Source organism: Spermophilus citellus, assembly GCF_964194105.1.
Source record: "Spermophilus citellus genome assembly, chromosome: 13".
NCBI lineage: Eukaryota > Metazoa > Chordata > Mammalia > Rodentia > Sciuridae > Spermophilus > Spermophilus citellus.
In genome coordinates, this window is record NC_138193.1 from 82,402,595 (window position 1) to 82,423,390 (window position 20,796).

The following is a 20,796-nucleotide window of genomic DNA, read 5'->3' on the forward strand; positions in this document are numbered from 1 at the left end:
GCTCTTCCCTCTCCTGTAGATAACATCCAAGGCCTCAGGCATTTCTGTGGCTGGCTGCCTCTTGAATATTCAGTTTCAAAATTCACTTCATCAGACAGGCCTTCTCTGGCCACTGTCTGTCACATCACTGTTTTATGTCCTCAGAACACTTGGTTTTCTGAAATTATCTTGTTATATCCGTCACATTTTTTTTACTTTTCTGTCATCAGTCTCCCTGTATCAAGAGCAGGAGAGTAGGGTTCTTGGTTCATTACTGTGCACTTCAAGCTCCAAGCAGCTACCACATTTGGTAGGATTTCAGCAATGGAAACATAACATTATAGACATCTTCACCAGCTCATCCAAACCCTTCCCCTCCTATGATTTGGGCACTGAACATCTAGTAATGCACTCGTCTTCTGATACTTTTCAGCGGCAACAGTTGCATGTCAGAGGCTAAATAACCAAGTGTTTCCTCACTAGCAAGGAAAAAAAAAATCCTGTCCTGTCGTAATCAAACGCAGTCTTTTTATCCTGAGTCTGGCTTATTGCTTCCTGTAACTGTGACCTGCCCTTCTCCAAATTTACCTGCCTTGTGTCTCATTCCCTGAGGGCTTTACTTGGTGACTTTTAAGGTGACAATCAGTTAATCCAATAACAGAATCCTGCTAATGTGCTAACGGGAAAGGGTGGAAAAAACCCCGGCTCCCGGCTCCCTCTATTGCAACTCAGGTAACATCTGTGCTTTTAGCAGGGCCCTTCTGGAGACAATTAAATCAATGCTTTATTGAAACAATAAAATTAATAGAGGTCTCATGGAACTCAATGAAAGGTTTTTAAAAATTAACTTCATTGTTTTTTAATCTTCAAAACAAGCTTTGCAAGGCAAGGGGGCTGGGCAGGGCCAAATTTTCATTAAAGCAGGTTCCTGTCCTAACGGTTTCGTTTGGGGGAGGAGGGTTACTGCGAACCAGGGGCTGGAGCTGTTCTGCAGAAGGGCCACTGCTGCTCTTCTGGGGGGCCTTGGCTTCAATGGGCTCCCGCAGTAACAGGTCTGGTTCTGTTTCTAGGACTCTGACCTCATAGATTTACTAATCCCAGTCTTCATGGGATTTAGGCACCCTGGATTAGGTGTCCCATGAAAAGAAATGTCATGATGACATTTATCATGTTGAGTGATGAACATTGGGGACACTCTTTCTGCTAATAAGCAGTTGTCTGGTCTTTATCTGTCTGTACCCAGGTCCATCTACCCCACTGTGTTGACCCCCAGCCCACTCCCCTGCCTGTTGCCCATTGTTACTTAGTCTCCCTAGGAGCCATTTTTGGCCTCAAGAAAGTTCTAAGAAGTTATTTTGTCAAATCATAACCTGAGGCCAGAGATTTTTGGCAAATCTATGGGTGGTTCTGCTGGTGGAGGACCGGGGGCAGGTGTAAGGTGAGGCCAGGGAATTTCCTCATAAAGGATTTGCCTGGCTTGGAGGGTGTGGGACCCTGGACAGGAAAACCTTCGTGGAAGATGTGGTTTTCTGTCCAGACGGACGGAGCTGGCAGAAGACTGTCTTCAGGACTCCTCATTATTCCTATCAAGGTAGCACTTTGATTCAAACCATCTGTGGGCTTGTGAGGTTTGATTAGACTTGGCGTTTCCAGCCCCGGGCTCCCGACTTACACCCTATGCGAGTGTGAGGAGTAGACTGAGTGTGTGGTGGAAGTCTGGGGTTGGACCCTTTCTCTGAGCCCCAGACTCCTTGCCCCCAGTGACTCAGGGCACTTGCTGCCTGGGCCCTCCTCTTCCCTGGACTGCCGACAGGCACTGGCAGGGGTTCTGAGCTGGAAGTTAGAAGGCTTCTGCTCCCAGTTCTACCCTAAACTAGCTGTGGGACATTGAACAAATTGTTTGGCCTTCTTGGGTCTCAGTTTTTTTATCTACAAAATGGGATAATGACACCTGCTCTGTTTATTTTGAGGATCAAATGAGGCACAGGTGTGAATCACTTTGAAGTGCATGAAAGAAAGATTGTACAAAGGTTGCTTTCATGAATGGTATTCTGGGCCTTGGAGAATAGGACCTTCCTACCCCAGAGTTGCTCTTCCCCCAGTACTGGGTTCAGGGTCTCTTTTGACTCTGGAAAGGACAGTGAAGATTTTGGGGACTTTAATTAACTCCTCTGGTCCCTCCACTCCCCCTGGAGGGCAACTTCCACTCCTTTCCCATTCTGCCACCCACGTCATCTCCCAGACTAGAGATCTTGGAGGCGTTTTGACTCTTCCCGCTCCTTTATCCCCTCATAGCTATTCTGTCAACATGTCTCGCTTCCTCCTTTGAAATTTAGCCCAGACTCACCTTATGTTCCTGGTCTCAGTGCCATCACCTGTCACCTCTGAGCCGTCATTATCTTAGCTTCTGCAGGAGCTCCCTGACTTCTCTTTGCCTCATGTCTTCTGCCCTGGGGCTGCCAGCTGACTCTCCCCAAGGGCCACCTCTTATTGGGTCACTCCCTCATTCTATAAGGCCCAGTGGTTCCCTCGGGGGTCTCATCAACGCCCTTCTCCCTGAATGCCTTCAAAGCGTGCTGTGCTTCAGTTCTACCTGTTCTTTTTTTTTTTTAATTTTTTTTTTTTTTTAAAGAGAGAGTGAGAGAGAGGGGGGGAGAGAGAGAGAGAGAGAGAGAGAGAGAGAGAGAGAGAGAGAGAGAGAGAGAGAGAATTTTAATATTTATTTATTTTTTCTTAGTTCTCGGCGGACACAACATCTTTGTTTTTATGTGGTGCTGAGGATCCAACCCTGGCATGCGTGCGGCCCGGGGTTCTACCTGTTCTTTAAACTGGATTTTCTCTAGTTCCTCTCACCCACTCGGTTTCCTCCTCAAAACCAGGCCCATTTTCTAATTGTTTTCCAAAGAAGCTCAGCCCGTTCCTACTTCTGGCCATTTATCCAGTGTGGCGTGGAAACACCCTCCCCCAATCTCTGTGCTAGTTCTTTCTGGAATGCACCATTCAGCTCAAGTCCCTAGCCACCATCCCCAGAGTTTTCCTAGGAGGTTTTGCCTTGGGGGGCTGTCTTCACTTTAACTTAAATTTTTTTCTTTTTTATGTTGGGGGAGGGTGGAACCAGGGCCTTGCATATGCTAGGCAAGTACTACACTACTGATCTACCTCCCCAGCCCTTTTCATTTATTTTTAAAATTTTGAGACCATGTCTGCTATATTGTCCAGGCTGATTTCCAACTTTCATTTCTCCTGCCTCAGCCTCCCAAATAGCTGGAATTGTGTACCACCATGTCCAGTTTATCCTAAATTTTTACTGCTTATGTTGACATGACTAATTTTGTATCAATTGATTTTTATTTCTCAACCCCCTGCCCTACCTCTCTTACCCAGATGATAAACATTTTGCAGACTGGGAGTGTCTTCTCTCTTCCCTAGAAATGCCTAATCAAAGGCTGGGTGCCCAGTGAAGTCTTTGTTGGTTGGATGAACAAAGAGGTTTGGTTTGGTGCATGGAGGAGTGTGGAGATTCTCTATTCTAAACAGAGATTTCTGGCCCCCACCTCACCTCCCCCCACTGCACCCCTGCTCTTCACAATCTCCCCCCTGCTACGTCTTCATCCATCAGTAATAAAGCAGGAACAATAAGGGGTTTCTTTCTAATTAAAGGGAGCAGTTAGTGTTTCCACTTCAAAGCCCTGAGAGAGAAGACTTTTGTTCCTCAGGCCTGGGAGCTCTGGGAGCCCTGGTTGGGTTGGGAAGTGGAGCTCCAGGCCTAGCCAAGCATTAAGCTCGTGAACCTGAGATCCCCCCATTTGCAGGCAGAGAAGCTCAAATTTAAAACAACAACATAATTTGGTAACTTCGGCTCTGATAAAACAGTTGGGGGAATTTCTTCTCTCCCAGCGTCTGAAGCCAATGTTATTACAGGTGTGTGCTTGTCTCTCCCACACCCTACCCGGCCCCTGTCGCCCCAACACACAGCATACACATGTGCCACATTGTGCAGTCTCACGAAAGTAGGACTCAGCACACATGCTTCATGCTTGGTGGGTCCAGCTCCTTGCCCCCATTCCCAGGGTGCTCCGGCCTGCCCTGTCCCACGCACCACCTGGTTACGCTCATACACATCTTCTGTGCATTTCCAAATGGCCAGAAACAAGGGACTCCACTTGAGAGCTATGCTTATGCTATTCAGCAGCAAGTCAGCTTGCTGGAGATGTGTTCTCTTCCTGTGACTTCCACTGGCTGCAGACTGATCCTTTAACCTGGGCCCAGACTGATTCCCACAATGATTGTAAACTGGCTCCTGTTTCTGACCACATTCAGAAAAGCCAAGGTGGCTACCAACTGAGACCGCCATATGGTCAAGCCCCAAAGAGGCCACAGACTAGTGTCATGATCAGTGAACCAACACAGAGCATAGAATGTGTCTTTGGTCTAACAAGTCAACTCACACATTTGACCTATTGGTTATAAGAAAGATGAGAAAAGAGTTTTTGTGGGGCCCAGTTCCATTGCTAAAACTCTGTAGAACCTACATCATCCTTGTATTTATCTGTTTACCTGTCCATCTGCCCATCCATACATCCATCCTGTGTTAAGCACCTAGTCTTTGCTATGGGGTGATAAGCAAGGCAAAAAACGGACAGACCCTCTGGAATGTCCCTTAAAGTTTCATATGTTCAGAGGTGGGACTTTTGGTAAGCAAATGGATCATGGAGGACTGTGATCTCATCAGTGGATTAATCCATTTATGGCTGAGTGGACTACCAGGACATGGGGCTTAACTGGAGGAAGTAGGTCACTGGGGTGTGTGTTCTGGGCAGGTCACTGGGGCATAGCCTTTCACCATGATGCTCTGGGTCATCTAGTCCCAGGGCAATGGAGTCAGCCTACCATGAACAGAGACCTCTGAAACTGTGAGCCAAAATAAATCTTTCCTCCTTCTAGTTGTTCTTGCCAGGTAATTTGGTAACAGTGATGAAAAGCTGACTGACACAAACCCTATCCTTAAACTTTGTGTTAGATTAATAGCATGGGCTTTGGCATTTTACCATTCTGTGTTCGAGTGCCCCTTTAAATAAATCAAGGAAGATTTACTAGCTGGGTCACTGTGGACCCAATCACTTAATCTATCTGAGTCTCAACTTCCTTCAGGAGAAAGTGGGGATAATAATGGCCTCTGGGGTGCTAACAGGATTAAATGAAGTCATCTATCAAATGCTAACACAGGGCCTGGCACATATAACATGCTCAATAAATAATAATGATTATTCACTTAGTTCTTATTTATTCTGCTGGAGATACAGAAATACACACCTAAAATCACAAAACAGCAAGAGAGGAACTGAACTGGTTACACGTAGCAGAAGAGGGAGGAACTGAGAAAGAGATTCTGGGTCTGCTGGGATGTCCAGAGAGGCTTCTGGGAAGGGGAGGCTGTCTTGGGCAGAAGCTTGACCTATTTGGTCTGAGAGGGGGAAATAGCATGCATACTCCACTGAGGTCAAGAATGGTGTTCCCCTGCCCACAGAGGACAGACAGCATGTTCTGAAGACCACAGAGAGGCACTATCCCTATGACATACTTAGTGCACACACTAACTGACGAAGGTGAATCACATTCAAAGCATCCTGGGCAGTCTATGATGCTGCTGGACGGAGCTTGTGGTGAAGCAATAGCGTGGTTAAGAAGTGGACAGCTGAGGCCGGCTAGCTCTGACCTTGTCCTTTCAGTGACTTTTCCTTGCAGGTCCCTCCAGCCTCCTTCCTTTTGTTGCCTGGGTCTCTGTAAAGAGTGGAGGGACACTTGTCCTGCTTGCTTGCTTTCCTCCTCCCTGCTGACCCTCTGGTCTGAGCTCTCCTCTGGCTTGCCCGAGGGGCCTACACACGTGATCCTGGCAGCCTGGGGCATGGCCGGCCTGCTGCGGCCTTGCTTGCTCCCCTGATTATTTCTCCTTAATTGAGCGTAAAGAATGTGAGGAATGTGGAGTAGACCGCAGGAAGAGGGCTGCTGCAGCCCCCTTCGGGATCCAGATTCTGGGCTCTGGGATGGGAGAACTGCAGATGGCCGGTGGAACCCCACATGGTGTGCGCCCCGACCCCCTATCTCCTCCGCACGATGGTGGGCCCACTTCTCTTGCCTTGATCTGCTCTATTCTCTGCTCTGGGATTTCCTTCTCCCTTCTTTCTGCCCCAGAGAATTTCATGTCTTTGTAAAATTGTCTGTGATCTCCTTCTTCCTGGGAGTCTGCCTTGATTTAAATCTACTGGACATGAATAATCCCAATAAATCTGTAATTCTAAAAACAATTAATTTTCCTTTGACGGAGGATGGGGAGCAATATTTCTGGCTGCTCCTCAGCCTTGCTTGGCTGCTGGGACCCCTGGGCCTGGGCTGCGGGAAGGTGAGTCCAGCTCTGAGCTCAGGTGCTTACTTGTCAGGAAGGTGAGACTGTGAGGACCTGATAGCAGTGATGCATGGGCTCCTCTGCCACCCAGTGACCCTCAAGGTCCAGCCCTCTTGCACACCTGTCCCCGGAGGAGAAGGCACAGGTTGCTGATTAGACCTGGGTTCAGTCATGGTGCTGTCAGCTGGTAGCTGGGTGACCTCAGGTAAATTTTTTGCCCTCTCTGAGGCTGTTTCCTCATGTTGCATATACTGGTGGCATTTCTGCATTTGTAGGGCTGTCAAGGTGAAATTAGATGTAAGAGAGTACGTGAAGTGTAGAGCAGGTGCTCCAGAAATGTTTGGCTTTTGGGAGAAAACTAGGGTGGGGGAAGGGTGTTAATTTTCCTAAAATAGGTTTTTGTTTCCTGTGGTAAATGCAGTAAGCTGTCCTTAGAAATCCCACAGAAGAGACAGGTTGACACGGAGAGTCCTGGTATTTCCACCCAAAGGCTGGTTGATCCCAGAGATTTCTGCATATGAACAAGTCTGTGGGGCAGGCAGAAGAGAATTGCAGGCTGGGGGTCTTGGCCATCTCATCGCTGTGGCTCCTCAGTGGATGACATTGACAGCTGTCTTTCTCTAGTCTCCTCTCCTTAGGTCCTTCCAAAGGATGTAGCTGGTTCTGCAATGGGAGGGGTTCAGGCTATATTTAAAGAACTTCCTGCCCAGGGCAGACGTTCTATGTTGAGATAGCTAATCCTCCTGGAATAGCAAAGTGTGGGCTGGCCTCTGTGTTTTCACAAACAGGCTGGGGACAGGCCAAGCTCACCTACGGGTGGGGGCTGGGCAAGGTCATCCTGTATGACTTCTTCCCACTCTAGGCTCTGCCAACCTTCAGTCTCCTCTGCTCCCTGGCAAGACACTCCCTGGGAGAGCTCTGTCTGAAAGTGGCAAGACCGAGAAGGCACTGATTATCTTCCACAACTTCTGGAAAGTTCCTGCTGTTAGCAATTTGCAAACTTCTCCCGAGATGAAAATTGAAAACAAAGTGGGAAGTGAATGTGCCTGATGAGTGACAGTGTAGGCAGCTTTATCATTGGGGGTGTTTATGTGCAGGGGCTCCTGAGCAGGGCCGTGGGCCCCTTCATCTTTGTGGTGCCTGGAATGCTGGGTATTAGTGAGGCTTAGGACAGAGGCTGACCGGCCAGGCTGAAACTGACATGTCCCTCCCATCCCAGAGACAGAGATAGCTGTTGCTGCTCTCCCTTCAGTGGCAGGAGGTGCCTAAGGAGAAAGGTCCCTGTGAAGTTGAGGTCACAATCAGGAGTTGGAGGAGAGAATAGAATGAAGTGAGGAGGTTTGGGGTGCGTGATGGTGGAATATGCATTTGTGGGGATCTATTTTCCCAAGGAAAAAGCAGGCTGAGCATTTTTTGGTGAAGTTAGACACTAGATCTCTTTCTTCCCCAGAGCTGTGCCCCTCTTGGAGACCAGAAGCAGCTCTGTCTCTTCCTATGGCCCCATCTGGGTGTGCATTCCTGTTCACAGCCACAGCAGCCCTAGCAGCGGCCAGGGCTGAGCCACATCTGGGGCTCTGATGGCCACATCTGCATCCGCCCCTCTCCAAGCTGATTATTTCTATTCTTTTATCTGCATCTGTCGAAATCTGGAGGGGGTCTGTGGATGGTGGGTCTTCAGCTCCAGGAGCTGTCAGTTTCTAGGGAAGGGCTGGGAGACCTCTCTGCAGTCACGGGTTCTTGGCTTCCAAGTTCCAGACGGAGACATCTGGGGGCCCATCCCATCTGAGCCCTCACATCTTCCTCCCCAGGCTCTCTCCCCTTCCTGGTCTTACTCTGCAAATGCCATTTGCCCCTCCTCCTCCAGGAGATAATTATACTTATTGTCATTACTGACTCCAGGTGAGGGCTCCCATGTGACAAGTGGGGACAGCGGTGGAAGAACACTGAGGTTAGATGTGAGAGGGAGATGAATGTGGGAGGTGGGAGGAGGAAGAATGAGATGGGACTGGACACAGGTGGCTTCAGGAAGTCACTCTTAGGCTATGTTGGGGGTCTCCAGATGGGTTTGGGAAAGGCTCAGGGTAACATCACTGTGCACCACTGAGGCTGAGGGGTGCAAGGCCAGGGTGTTCAGTGCTTCCAGTGCTAGGAGTTTCCAGAGGGGACTTCTGCTGACTTTTAAGCCACAGCATCCTTAGGCCCATAGGCTGGGTCTCCCACTTGGCCTCTGACCAGGCTTTTTTTGTGGCCAGGGATACCGGGCTAGGTCAATTTTTAAAGATTGATGGAGAGTGGTAGGAGTGGGGTGTGCTGAGCATTTCTTAATGTGGTCCTTTTGTTGGACAAATCCCTGGCCATGAAGTCCCTAAAACAAAGCCTGACCTAGGAAGAAATAGAGGACTTCAGGGAGTAGGTGACTTTCCTCTTGTCGGGCCCAGACGTGCTAATGTCTATGCATCTTTGCAGGCCAGTGTCCCCCTAGGTGAGATCCTCTAGGATGAGGGATATAGACCTCCTACTGGCTTCCCTTTACTTCCTGGAGAATCATCATGTTTGGGGTAGAGAGAAGAAATAGGAGAAATCCTGACTGGAACACTGTGTGAGTGTATGAACAAGCTCCTCTGTAGATGTTTGTGGGTTAAACCACTGTGTTAAGATTCCTGTTGTGATGGAGGTAGCCCCTCACCATGTTCTATAAGGTTCTGGGACCTTATCATTTAGAATGCCTTTTTGCATAATCCCTGGGATGGATCAGAATAATATCTGGGCACAGTTTGGGTTGGCTGATCAGAAAAAATACCCCCAAAGTGGTGGGGTCAGGGCTGAAGTTGTGGGCTTCTCAGTAATTTTGTGGACCTGAGGGTTAATCAGGCTTGGGGTCATTTTCCTGGATCTTATCCTTCCCACCTATGCTGTAATTTTGTCCCTCTGCTATGTATTTCCAGACTCCAAGGCCTCAGGGCCAACTCTCACTTGATCATTGAGCAGAGGCCCCATCTGGATCTCATCTGACAGGGCTTGGTTTGGCTTCTAGAGCAGCACAATGTTCCCCATGTAGATAGAAGATGTCCAGCTGAGACCTGACCCTCACTCTGCAGATACTGCGGGCGGGAATGCATGCTTCCATTAGTCCTATCCGAGGCTGGGGGCGCCTTACCAGAGTATCTGACCTTCTTTTTGAAAACTGGGTTTACTCATCTCTGAAATGGTGATTATAGTCATGCCTAACTCATAGGTTGGCATGATATAACTCTGACAGAATACCAGAAAAGCCTATTTTGGTGCCTAATGCCTCATAACTACTCAATACATGTTAACTCTTCTCCTTGTTCTTCTTCCCTCTTCTTCTTCATCTTCTTTGTTATTGTCTCCTTGTCTTCCTCCTCTTCCTCCTTCTGTTGCTGTTTAGGATTGAGCCCTGGGTCTCCCATCTATTAGGCACATGCTTTACCACTGAGCTACATCTCTAGCACCCCACCTTTTTCAAAAATTTTTTTTTAGTTGTTCATAGACATAATACCTTTATTTTATTTATTTATTTTTATGTGGTGCTGAAGATCAAATTCGGTGCCTCACACGTGCTCGGTGAGCACTCTACCACTGAGCTACAACCCCAGTCTCTCTCCAGCCCTTTTTATTGTTTATTTTGAAACTGGGTCTGGCTACATTGCTGAGGCTGGCCTTGAACTTGAAATCCTTCTGCTTTAACCTCCCAAGGCTCTAGGATTACAGGAATGCAATATTGCACCCAGCTAACTCTTCATTTTTGTGAAATTTCTTTCCTCAACGACACCTGTATGTAGACCAGTTTTCCACCTTAGGTTGGTGTAAGAATCTGGAGTTGGTGCAGTAGTTAAAGTTCAGAATTTGATGCAGATAAAGGCATGGGGTTGAATTCAGCAATTTTGAAGAGTTAGGGTTGAGACTGGTTTGGGATTCCTGTGAGAGATGAGTGTTGGGATTGAGTTCAGGGTTAGAATGACATTTGGGATGGAAGTCACTGGGAGAGAATTTGGCTTAGGAAGAGAGTTGCCCTTCAGAAAGTCCCTTCTCTTAGGAATAGAACAACTACATCTTGGTAAATTCAAGCCTAAACTCAGGAGACACGTTGGGTTGCTCAAGGTCCAACTTCCTGAAGGGAAACCCTTGTCTGTCTGCCTAAACCTGGAGCTTTTCCCAGGGGTAATGCCCTCCACCCCAGCTCCCAACCATCAGGTTTTATTCTGGTGGAGAGAATGGTGCTCCCTCAAGCAGGAGAGCAAGGCTTCAGGGAAGGTAGGGACCTCACTGGAGTTGCCTAGAGTGTTTGAATTCTGCTTTTCAGCTAATTCCACTCCTTCCATGTCTAACACATCATCCCTCCCACCATTTACACTCCACGTTCTCACTAGACTGGCCTCTGATTCCAGGACTTTGTGTCCCCAGCTCCCTTTGGGAGCAGCAGGAAGAAACCTTGGCCTGGCTGGGGTGTCCCCTCCAGGCCCCCTATCCTCCTTAAGTCTCTATCTCCTGGCAGAGGGTAGGACACAAAAGCCGGATCTCTCCTCCCTCCAGCCTCTCTCCCTCTCTCCCAGTTCCCTCCAGGGCTGGAGGAGGCCAAAGAAAACAAAGTGCTTCCCCAGCTAGCTCACTCTTTCTCCCTTACTTCCTGCTCTGGGAAGATGGTTTACTCCCTCCCCCCCCAATCCTGGCCTGGACCTGGCCTTGGTGTCGAGTTTCTTTAGAGCTCTCAGACTCAGAGGCCCTGCCTGCAGCTCAAACTAGACCCCTTTTTCATGTCTTTTCTCCCTGAACCTAAGAACCTGTACCTCATCCTCTCTCCCTGCAGTTAACATTTTCTTCTTCAGGTGGTGAAAAACCCAACGAAAGGAAGGTTTTTCTTGGGAATGTGGGAAATGTAGGAGGTAGGATGAAGGAAAGGGTCTCTGTGCAATGCATAAGAAATCCTGTGGACATACGGACCTTTCAGGTCTGGTGACCCAGTAAAAGAAATCTCCTGCTTGCAACAAAGGAGGACTGGCACCCTTGGAGATATGCAACATGGTGGCCCTGGATGATAAGTGGACCTGAAAAACCCTACTATAGCAGCACCAGGGGGCTGAGCATCCCCAAGTCTGTTGGTGGCCAACTCAAAAGACATGTCTGTCTTAGAAACCTTTTAATTTTACATCTCTCTTGGATCCAATTCCGAGTCCAGCTACCTTCCCCAAACTCCCTAAGAAGATTCTCTTGTTTCTGTCCTTGTTTCCTCTGCTCTGAGTAGAGCTTTGTTGAAGATTCCCTGAGCTCCTGAAGAGATTATGGAGGCTCTGAAGGCCTGGATCTCTCCCTATCCCTGCTAAGAAAAGCAAGAGACCAGTCAGTAAAAACAGGAGAGGGAAGGACAATGTGGAGGGGCCCAAGAGAGACCTGCTCATGGAGATTACGTTTATCACTACCTTATCTTATGATCCCTCTCCTGCACCTGCAGGCCATTCCACAGGGACTGTAGAAAGATTGTTGAAGACTGAGGGTGTCACTTCCTTCAGGACTGGCCAGCAGGAGGCCTGGTTTACAGATTTACTACTCTGTGCTAGCTACCTTTGCATTAATGCTAAATTAGATCTCCCTTCTCCACCCCCCCCCTCACTTCCATTCTTCTTTCTTTCCCCATTCTTTTCTGCATTTAACACTTAAGAATCTACTCTGGCCCAATACTTTGCTGTGTACTAAGGATATTATAAGGGATAAGGTAAAGAAACAACCTGAAGTCTGGTCTTGGTGATGGAGGAGACAACCAGAAAATCTAATGCTGTATCCTAGATACCCATAGTAGAAGTTCATCCAGACATGGTGGAGTATAGGAGAGGTGAGTTAGCAAAGCTTCCAAGCTGAAGGGTCCAGAGCAGGTTTTCAGAAAAAGGGAAGACTTGAGCAATGACAACAAGGTGAGAAATATCACGTTTAATGGGAACATCTTGTCCAGTTTTGAATTGAGGATTAACATGAGAACTGCAGAATAGATATTTTCTTTTGGAGAATGCCAGAAGGGCAAAGTGTGTTTCCTTCTATTAGAGCTCATGGAGGTAAGCCTTTTTTTCCCTTTGCATGGCTCACTTTCCTCTTTCTCTCTGCACCTTCCCCTCCTTCTCTCTTCCTGGTACTGGGGATCAAACCCAGGCCCACTCTACCACTGAGCCACATCCTTAGCTCTTTTTATTGTATTTTGAGACAGGGTCTTGCTAAGTTGCTGAGGCTGGCCTGGAACTTGCGATCCTCCTGCTCAGCCTGTAGAGTAGCTGGGATGATGTGTGTGTGTCCCTACAGCTGGCTTTGCTTCTTCTTTTTTGAATCTTTACTCTGTTGCCCCCTTCCCAGTGATGTCTTCCCTGGCCACCCAATTTTAAACTGCAACTTATCTCTCCCTCCACAGCTCTACCCTTCATCCTTCAACTTACCTTATTTTTCTCCATAGCACTTATTGCATTTTGTATATTTTATTTATTTTTGTTTTTTACCTTGAGAATGTAATCTCCATGAAGAAAAGTGTATATACATATTTTTGTCCATTTTACGCATTAGAGTATCACTAGTTCCCTAAAAGTTCTTGAAGAGCCTGGCACATAGTGGGGGCACAGTTTATCAGATTATTACTTTGGCCATCTCTAAAATGGGCCAGGAATGGTCCTGAGGAGCTGTAGCCAATGACACTCCTATGCTACTTCACAGATTAGTGGCATTAGAATCACTTTAGGAATCTTCTTCCTCCCTCTTGTCCTCCTCCTCCTTGTCTTCCTCTTTTAATTTTGAGACAGGTTCTCACTATGTTGCCCAGGCTGACCTCGAACTTGTGATTCTCCTGCTTCATTTTCCCAAGTGGTTAGGGTGCTTATTAAATAGATTCTGGAATCTCTCTCAAAACCCAGTGAATAAAATCCCCACAAGGTGGATGCTGTGTACTAGCAAGGGCACCTGGCGATTCCATGTGCAACAAACTTAGAAGCCACGCCTCCACAATCTGGGAAACAGAACCTTCTGTATACATCCAGAAGCTTGGTCCTTGTCTCTAATGCCCATTTAATAAGGAGGACAAGGTTTTCAGAAAAAGGAAACAGAAGGTTCATTGCTTTGCTAGTAAAGGAGAAGCACAGCGGACTCCAGTCCCAGAGGCTGTGGTTCTGCCCATCAGGGAAAACAGAAGGTTTTTAAAGAAGCTCTTCAAAGGCTGCATTCCAGGTGGGCCCTGATGGAGGGTCCTAGGTGTGCTCTGAGGGTGTGTTGAAATTTACTTGTTAGTTTGGGAGATGGTTGCTTTCTAGATCTTCTGGTGACATCTCCTTCCTGTGGTATGTTTCTGTTCAAGGACAGATAACTGGGCCTAGGATGGGAAAAGATAATCTTATTCCCCAACCCATGTTAGGGAGGGGGAGAGGGAGAAGAGGAAAAGAAAAACATGTCCCTTTTAAAATAAGCTGTGAGGGCTATTTTCAAAAGGTGAAGGGGACCACGGTTACACTTCCTGGTGAGAGATTGGAGAATGACAGGAAGGAGGGCCAGGAGACTAGTCAGGAAGGTATTGTTATCATCTGGCTTAGAACCAGGCTGGTTTGAACTAGCCTGAGGCATTGATGTGGATGGATTCAGAGGATGTTCAGGAACTCAAAGTTTGGAGAAGGGTTGTATACAGAAGGCAAAAGAGAGAAGGTATTAAGAATGACCACTAGCTCTCTATGCACGGATAGAAGTGCCATTATTCAGATGAGGATATCCTGGAGGAAGATCTAGTTTGGAGCATAGATTTTTATCTTGGACATTTTTGAATGTAAGGAGCTTTTGGAAATCAAAGTGGAAATGTCAAGTCAATAGTTTTATGCTCAGGCCAGATTTCCAAATCCAGTTATCCAAAAGCATGATGGCCAGAAAAGAAGTAGTTGGCTAAACAATAAAACTGAGATAAAAGAAGTCTGCAAGGAGCTATCAGCGTGGTTACCTGTTATGTAAAACACTATGCAAACATATATGGTTTCCATTGTGAGAGTAATGGAAGTAATGGAAACTAAAAGAAAGAAAGAAAGAAAGCTGGAACTATACAACTATAAATTGCATGTGTTGCTTTTATTGAAAAATCTTGCTGACACAAATATGAAATGATGGGTTGTGACTCACAGGGAAGGTAATGTGATTTGTGCACATGGGCTCTGACCTTGGGTGCCTCAGCCAGAGCTCGGAGAGTGGTTCTAATTGAATCAACACCAAACTGGATCAGGATGGGGCGGAGATATAATATCTACGAGAATTGTGGGAAGACACTGCACTTTAAATGGGGGAGAAAACAAACAAACAAACCCATAACAGGCCAACAGAGAAGAGGCGGTTCACATGGAAAAAGAGGTTTATAAAAGCAAAATGGATGGGCCAAACTTCTCCAGCTTGATGCTGAGGAGGGGAATATAGGCTGTGGAATGCAAGAGCAGCCTGGTGACCAGACAGTGTTTATTGGTGGGAGGGATAAGGGATATTTCAATGATATTCCTGAGCTAAGCTCACAAACAGCCTTCTGGTGAATTCAACTGATTAATACGAGGGAATACTTTCTAAGCACTTAGAGAGCAATGGTAGAGAATATTGTGCTGAGTCCTCTACCATGTATTATCTCATTTATTTGTCACAATAATCGATGATATAGGTTACTATTATTGCCTGGATTTTGTAGATGGTAGAACTGGCACATAGAGGTTAATGAATTTACCCAAGGTCACATAGATAATAAATGAGAGAGCTGGGGATCAAACCCAGGCAGCTGGGCTCTTGGGTTCCCTCTTTTAGACACTTCCTTGCACTTGCATATTCAGTTGAATATTTGGGCTGGGAACTTAAGTACTTTGATCCCTGGTAAGGGAGTAAGGGGTCAATCCCATGTTAATTGTACACATTAGAATACTCGTTTCCATAACTGTGTCTGTGAATTTTGGTAGTCTGATCTGTTGCTGTGAGACTGTTAGAAGATCCAACTCTGTCCTAAAAGACATTGGCTGGACATGGGGATGTGGTCTCCTGGCCTAGTTGCTGCTCCCAGTGGCTAGTTCAGTGCCTAGTACATGAATAGTGCTCAGAATCTTTTTTTGGGGGGAAGCTAATGAAGTGGAGGCATCATTGAGGGACTCTAAAAGCCTCTTGGGAAGAACCCATTAGTAGCCCCAACCAAAAAGATGACATTATTTTTCAATAATTTTTTAGCAAAATTTCAAAGTTAAGAGATTGCTTTTCCCCTCTGTTGATTGCAAACCCAGACTGCCTAAATACATGTTTGTTAACACAACTCCACACTTGTGTTTTTAAACATAGTTATGAAAGAAAAAAAAAAATACTGACTCCCAGATGTAAATGGAACCAAAAATGTGTACAAAGTGTAGGGCAAGGTTAGGCCTTTCAATGCAATTCTTTTGTGGGGAAAAGTTTCCAAAAGACTACCCCCACTATGTAAGTTTTCAAATGGAAGAAAAATAGATGTTTTGCAAATTCTAAGTCTTGAATAGCTTGCAAATGCCTGTAATTTGGAAGCAGTCTTTGGAGGCTATGTTTCTATATTGCCCTCTGGAATGATAACAAACTTATGGGAAGGAGCAGCTTTTCAGCTTCAGAGTCTTTAAAATACCATCTGGTGGCTCAGATGATGTTGAAAGACAGGATAGAATGAATTAAACTCAAATTGGCAGGGCTATCTAATATTTTAATGTTATTGTTTTTTAAACTTTTAAATTTTAAAATAATTATAGAGTCACAAGAAGTTTCAGAAAAATATCCAGGGGCTCATGTGCTGTTCACCCAGTTTTTCCCAATGGTATAATCTTGGATATTATTATCAATAATTAGAGAAAATGAAACAGCAGCCCAGGCCCTTCTGTGGGTGGTAAGCTTGCAAGAAGACTTTTTAATTTACATCAAAAGATCACGTTAGTTTGAACAATGAAGGAACGATGTACTTTTGCCTAATATTCTAATTTGAAGAGTTAACATTTGGGAATTATATATCTTTTCTTTAGAAAATGTAGACACTGGTCCCTAGTCACAGGTAGGGGAACACCAAGCCTCTCTCACCATGGCTTACAAAGACTGTGGAATGGGATCCCTGACCTGGGGTTCAGCCTCATCTCACTCCTCATTGTCTTCTCCCTCTCCTCCTTCTCCTCTTTCTGCTCCATCTGCATGTTCCAGACTCACTGGTTTCCTTGAATTCTTTCTCAAATCCTATTCCATCTTTTTGGGATACTTTCCTGCATTCTTAGCTTGGCTGGCTCTGTTTAGCCTCCTTATTTCATCTTTCATTTATTTGTTTATTTTTGTATCAGGGATTGAACCCAGGGGGGCTCAACCACTGAGCCCCATCCCCAGCCCTTTTTCATATTTTATTTTCATTAAGTTGCTTTAGGGCCTCTCTAAGTTGACGAGGCTGGCTTGAACTCATGATCCTCCTGCCTCAGCCTCTTGAGCCTCTGGGATCACAGGCTTGTGCCACCATGCTGGGTTCCTAATTTCATCTTAAATGTCATCTGCCAGGACCCTCCTAGCAATGTTCTCTAAAAATTCTTTCCATCATCATCTCTTGTTGTACCTTCGTTGTTTTCTTCATAGAACCTATTGCAATTTGTCAAACTTGTGATCATCCTTATTGCTTATTTTCTTGTTTATTGTCTTTCAGCACAACTGGATTGTTGATTCAACGTATCACAAATATTTATTGTGTGGCTGGTTGGATAGTTAGATAGTTCAGTGATAAATGAATTGACATAGTCATTTTCTATAACTGATTTGTTTTTTAATCTTCTTGTGGAAGGATTTGAAGTACTTACTGGGATTAAGTGCCTGTATTGAGATCTCATCAACATTGTCTTTCACTTAAATATTAATTTATAAATGCAATCTTCCTCTTCCTTCTGTTATTCTTGTTCATACTTATTATAGACTGAACATGTATGATAGGCTGGGCTCTGGGCTCAGGGTCTTCTCACATATTTCAACTTATTTAATCCACACAAAACCCTGGGAGGTAGTCATTGTCATCCCCATTTTGTGGATAAGAAAACTGAGCACAGAGAAGTGCAGTGACCTGAACATAGATAATCCAGCTAGTAATGTCCACCATCTTTTCTGCTTCCTTCCATACAGAAAGTTTTTCATAGAAGTATCTCTAGTAAAATTTATGACCATTCTTTTCAGTGCATCTCTTTGGCAATTAAAAAATGTCAGCCTTAGTAGTGAAAAGTAAAAAAAAAATAGCGGTGACTATTAAAGCTGTAGTGATATTTTGGGGTCAAATGAGACCTCAGGCATTTTCAGTACTTTAATATTAAGTACTATTCTTATGGCAACAGAGAAATTCATGGAAGGAAACTTACTAATTTACCGAGGTTATGTATGTTGCTTATCCTTGCTTCCTCCTCTCCTGACTTCAATATAACACAGGACAATTGTTTTAGCCATTTAAGTCACATTTGGGTCTCCCCCCCCACACCAAAAAAAGTCAGGCATTTACCAGGTGAAAGGGTCTTCCTACCTGTTCTGTGTGAGGGACATTTTATGCAAACCTCTTTTTGTTCTGCTTTTTCATAAAGTAATTTGCAAATATGAAAGTTCCAACATTTACTTGAAACTGTAACTGATTTTAAGAGAAGATTCAGTGGGATACTGCTGCAGTCAGAATCTTGGGTGTCCCCCACCCAATTCATATGCTGAAATCCTAACCCCCAAGTAAGAATGGTGGGAGGTGGGCCTTTGGGAGATGATTAGGCTATAGAGGCAGAGCTCTCAGGAATGGGATTCGTCCCCTTGTAAAAGGGACCCCTTTTACCCCATAAGAACACAATGAAGAGGCACATTCTATGAACCAGAAGCCAAATCTGCCAGTGTCTTCATCTAGAACTGTGAGGATTAAATTTCGGTTGTTTATAAACTACCCAGTTTGTGGTATTTTGTTACAGCAGCCCAAGCAGACCAAGACCAATGCCTTAAAACCCAAGTATTTGTTCAAAGTGCTTTTTTTTTTTTTTTTTTGGTACTAAGGATGAACCCAGGGGCACTTTACCACTGAGATAAGTCCCCAGTCCTTTTTTTTTTTAATTTGAGACAGGGTCTTCCTAAGGCTGGGCTTGAGTTTGTGATCCTCCTGCCTCAGCCTTCCAAGTTTCTGGGATTGCAGGTGTGTGTCACTGGACTGGACTGGACTTGAAAGTGACTTTCCTCCTGCCTTTTTATTTGTTCTTTTTAGTCATACACAACATTAGGATTCATTTTGACATAATTATAAAAGCATGGAAATATAATTTTCTCTAATGCCATCCCCAGTACTTCTGCTTTCCTCCCTTTTTCCCTCTCCCTGTTCTCTTCCCTCTACTGATCTTTCTGCAGTTGACTTTATTTTATTTTTTTAGTTATCGATGGACCTTTATTATCTATATATTTATATGTGGCACTGAGAATCAAACCCAGTGCCTCACACATGCGAGGCAAGTGTTCTACCACTGAGCTACAGACCCAGCCCCTGCTATTGACTTTTTAAGGTCATATTTCTCTAGGTCTTCCAACTAGAGGTAAAAGTATCACACTGATTGATTATGATGCCTCAACTTCAGAGAGAAGAAATCTTCACCTTCCTGGTTTAAAAGTCCATTCCATCAGTAACAGAGCACAATATTGCTTTTAAAGAGTTTTTAGAGTCTGCCCTTTACCTACTCAAAATTTTATTTATTTATTTATTTATTTATTTATTTTTAGCTCTCGGCGGATACAACATCTTTGTTGGTATGTGGTGCTGAGGCTCGAACCCGGGCCGCACGCATGCCAGGCGAGCGCGCTACCGCTTGAGCCACATCCCCAGCCCTCAAAATTTTTAAGACATTAAGAACCTATAAGTATTGGGAGGCTACAGCAGGAGCCTAGCAAGTTCCAGACCAGCCTCTGTCACATAGTGAAATAAAAAATTTCAGATGATTATTAGCCAGATGCAGTGGCGAATGCCTGTAATCCCAGCGGCTAGGCAGGTGGAGGCAGGAGGATTTCAAGGTCAAAGCCAGCCTCAGCAATTTAGTGAGGTGCTAAGCAACTCAATGACCCTGTCTCTAATAAAATACAAAATAGGACTGGAGATGTGGCTTAGTGGTTGAGTGCACCCAAGTTCAATATCTGCCCTCCCAACCCCTCCCCCCAAAACTGGAGTTGTAGCTCAGTGGTATAGGGTTCCTGGGTTCAATCCCCAATATCAGAAAATCAACTACCACCACCACCCTGTGATCAGAAATTACTCAAATACTCAGAATAGGTAATTTACAGCATATTCATACAAAGGAATACTATACAGCAATGTGAACAACATGGAAAAATCTAGATGATGCTCTATCTGTAACATAATGTGAAATAAAAGGCCAGATACAAAAGAGTCCATATCTTTTCATTTGATTTATGCAAAGATCTAAGACAGATGAAACTATCAATGGTGTTGATTCACCTTTTGTGGTGAAGTGGGATAGTTATTGGAAGGGAGTAGGCAGAGGGCTTCAGGAACTCTGGGAATGTTCTGTTTTTTAAATTTTTTAAAAAATTGTGGATGGACCTTTATTTTATTCATTTATTTATATGTAGTGCTGAGACTCAAACCCAGTGCCTCACACATGTGAGGCAAGTAAGTGCTCTACCACTGAGCCACAACCCAGCCCACGTTCTGTTTTTTTTTTTTTAATATTTATTTTCTAGTTTTCAGTGGACACAGCATCTTTATTTTATTTTAACGTGGTGCTGAGGATTGAACCCAGTGCCCCGCACATGCCAGGCGAGCGCGCTACCTCTTGAGTCACATCCCCAGCTCACATTCTGTTTTTTTTTTTTTTTTTTTTTTTTTGATGTTAGTTTACATGGGTATGTTTAGTTGTGACAATTCATCAAGCTGCATATTTAATTTGGACACTTTCAGTATGTAAGTTATATTCCCCCCAAAATATTAGAAAGTAAGCCAATAAGTGCGGTGGGTTTATGGGAGAGACAGGGTTGCTGGCAGGCATCCCAGCATCCTTCACTCCAGACATGATGGCAACTTCTGCTCAGTCCTGTCTCAAACTGGGTGGCGGATGGTGGGGAGGAGGGGCGGGTTCCAGGGAGACACTGGATGGTCTCTAATTATACTTATCCCTTTAGAAAAAGGATTTTTCCCCCAAAAAGAGGGACTTTAAATGATAGTCCGTGAAAGAACCTCCTTGATGTAATTTACTCTTGGAATCATGCTCACTGACAGATCCCTGCAGCCTGTGTGGATGGATAATCCCCACCCCAGCTCCATACCACACCACCCGCCGGGGCAGGGCAGTGGTGCCCAGAGGCTTGGCATATCACAGCTCTGATCCTCACCTGTCCTGAGACCTTGGAAGGGTCCTCTCTGAGCCTCAATC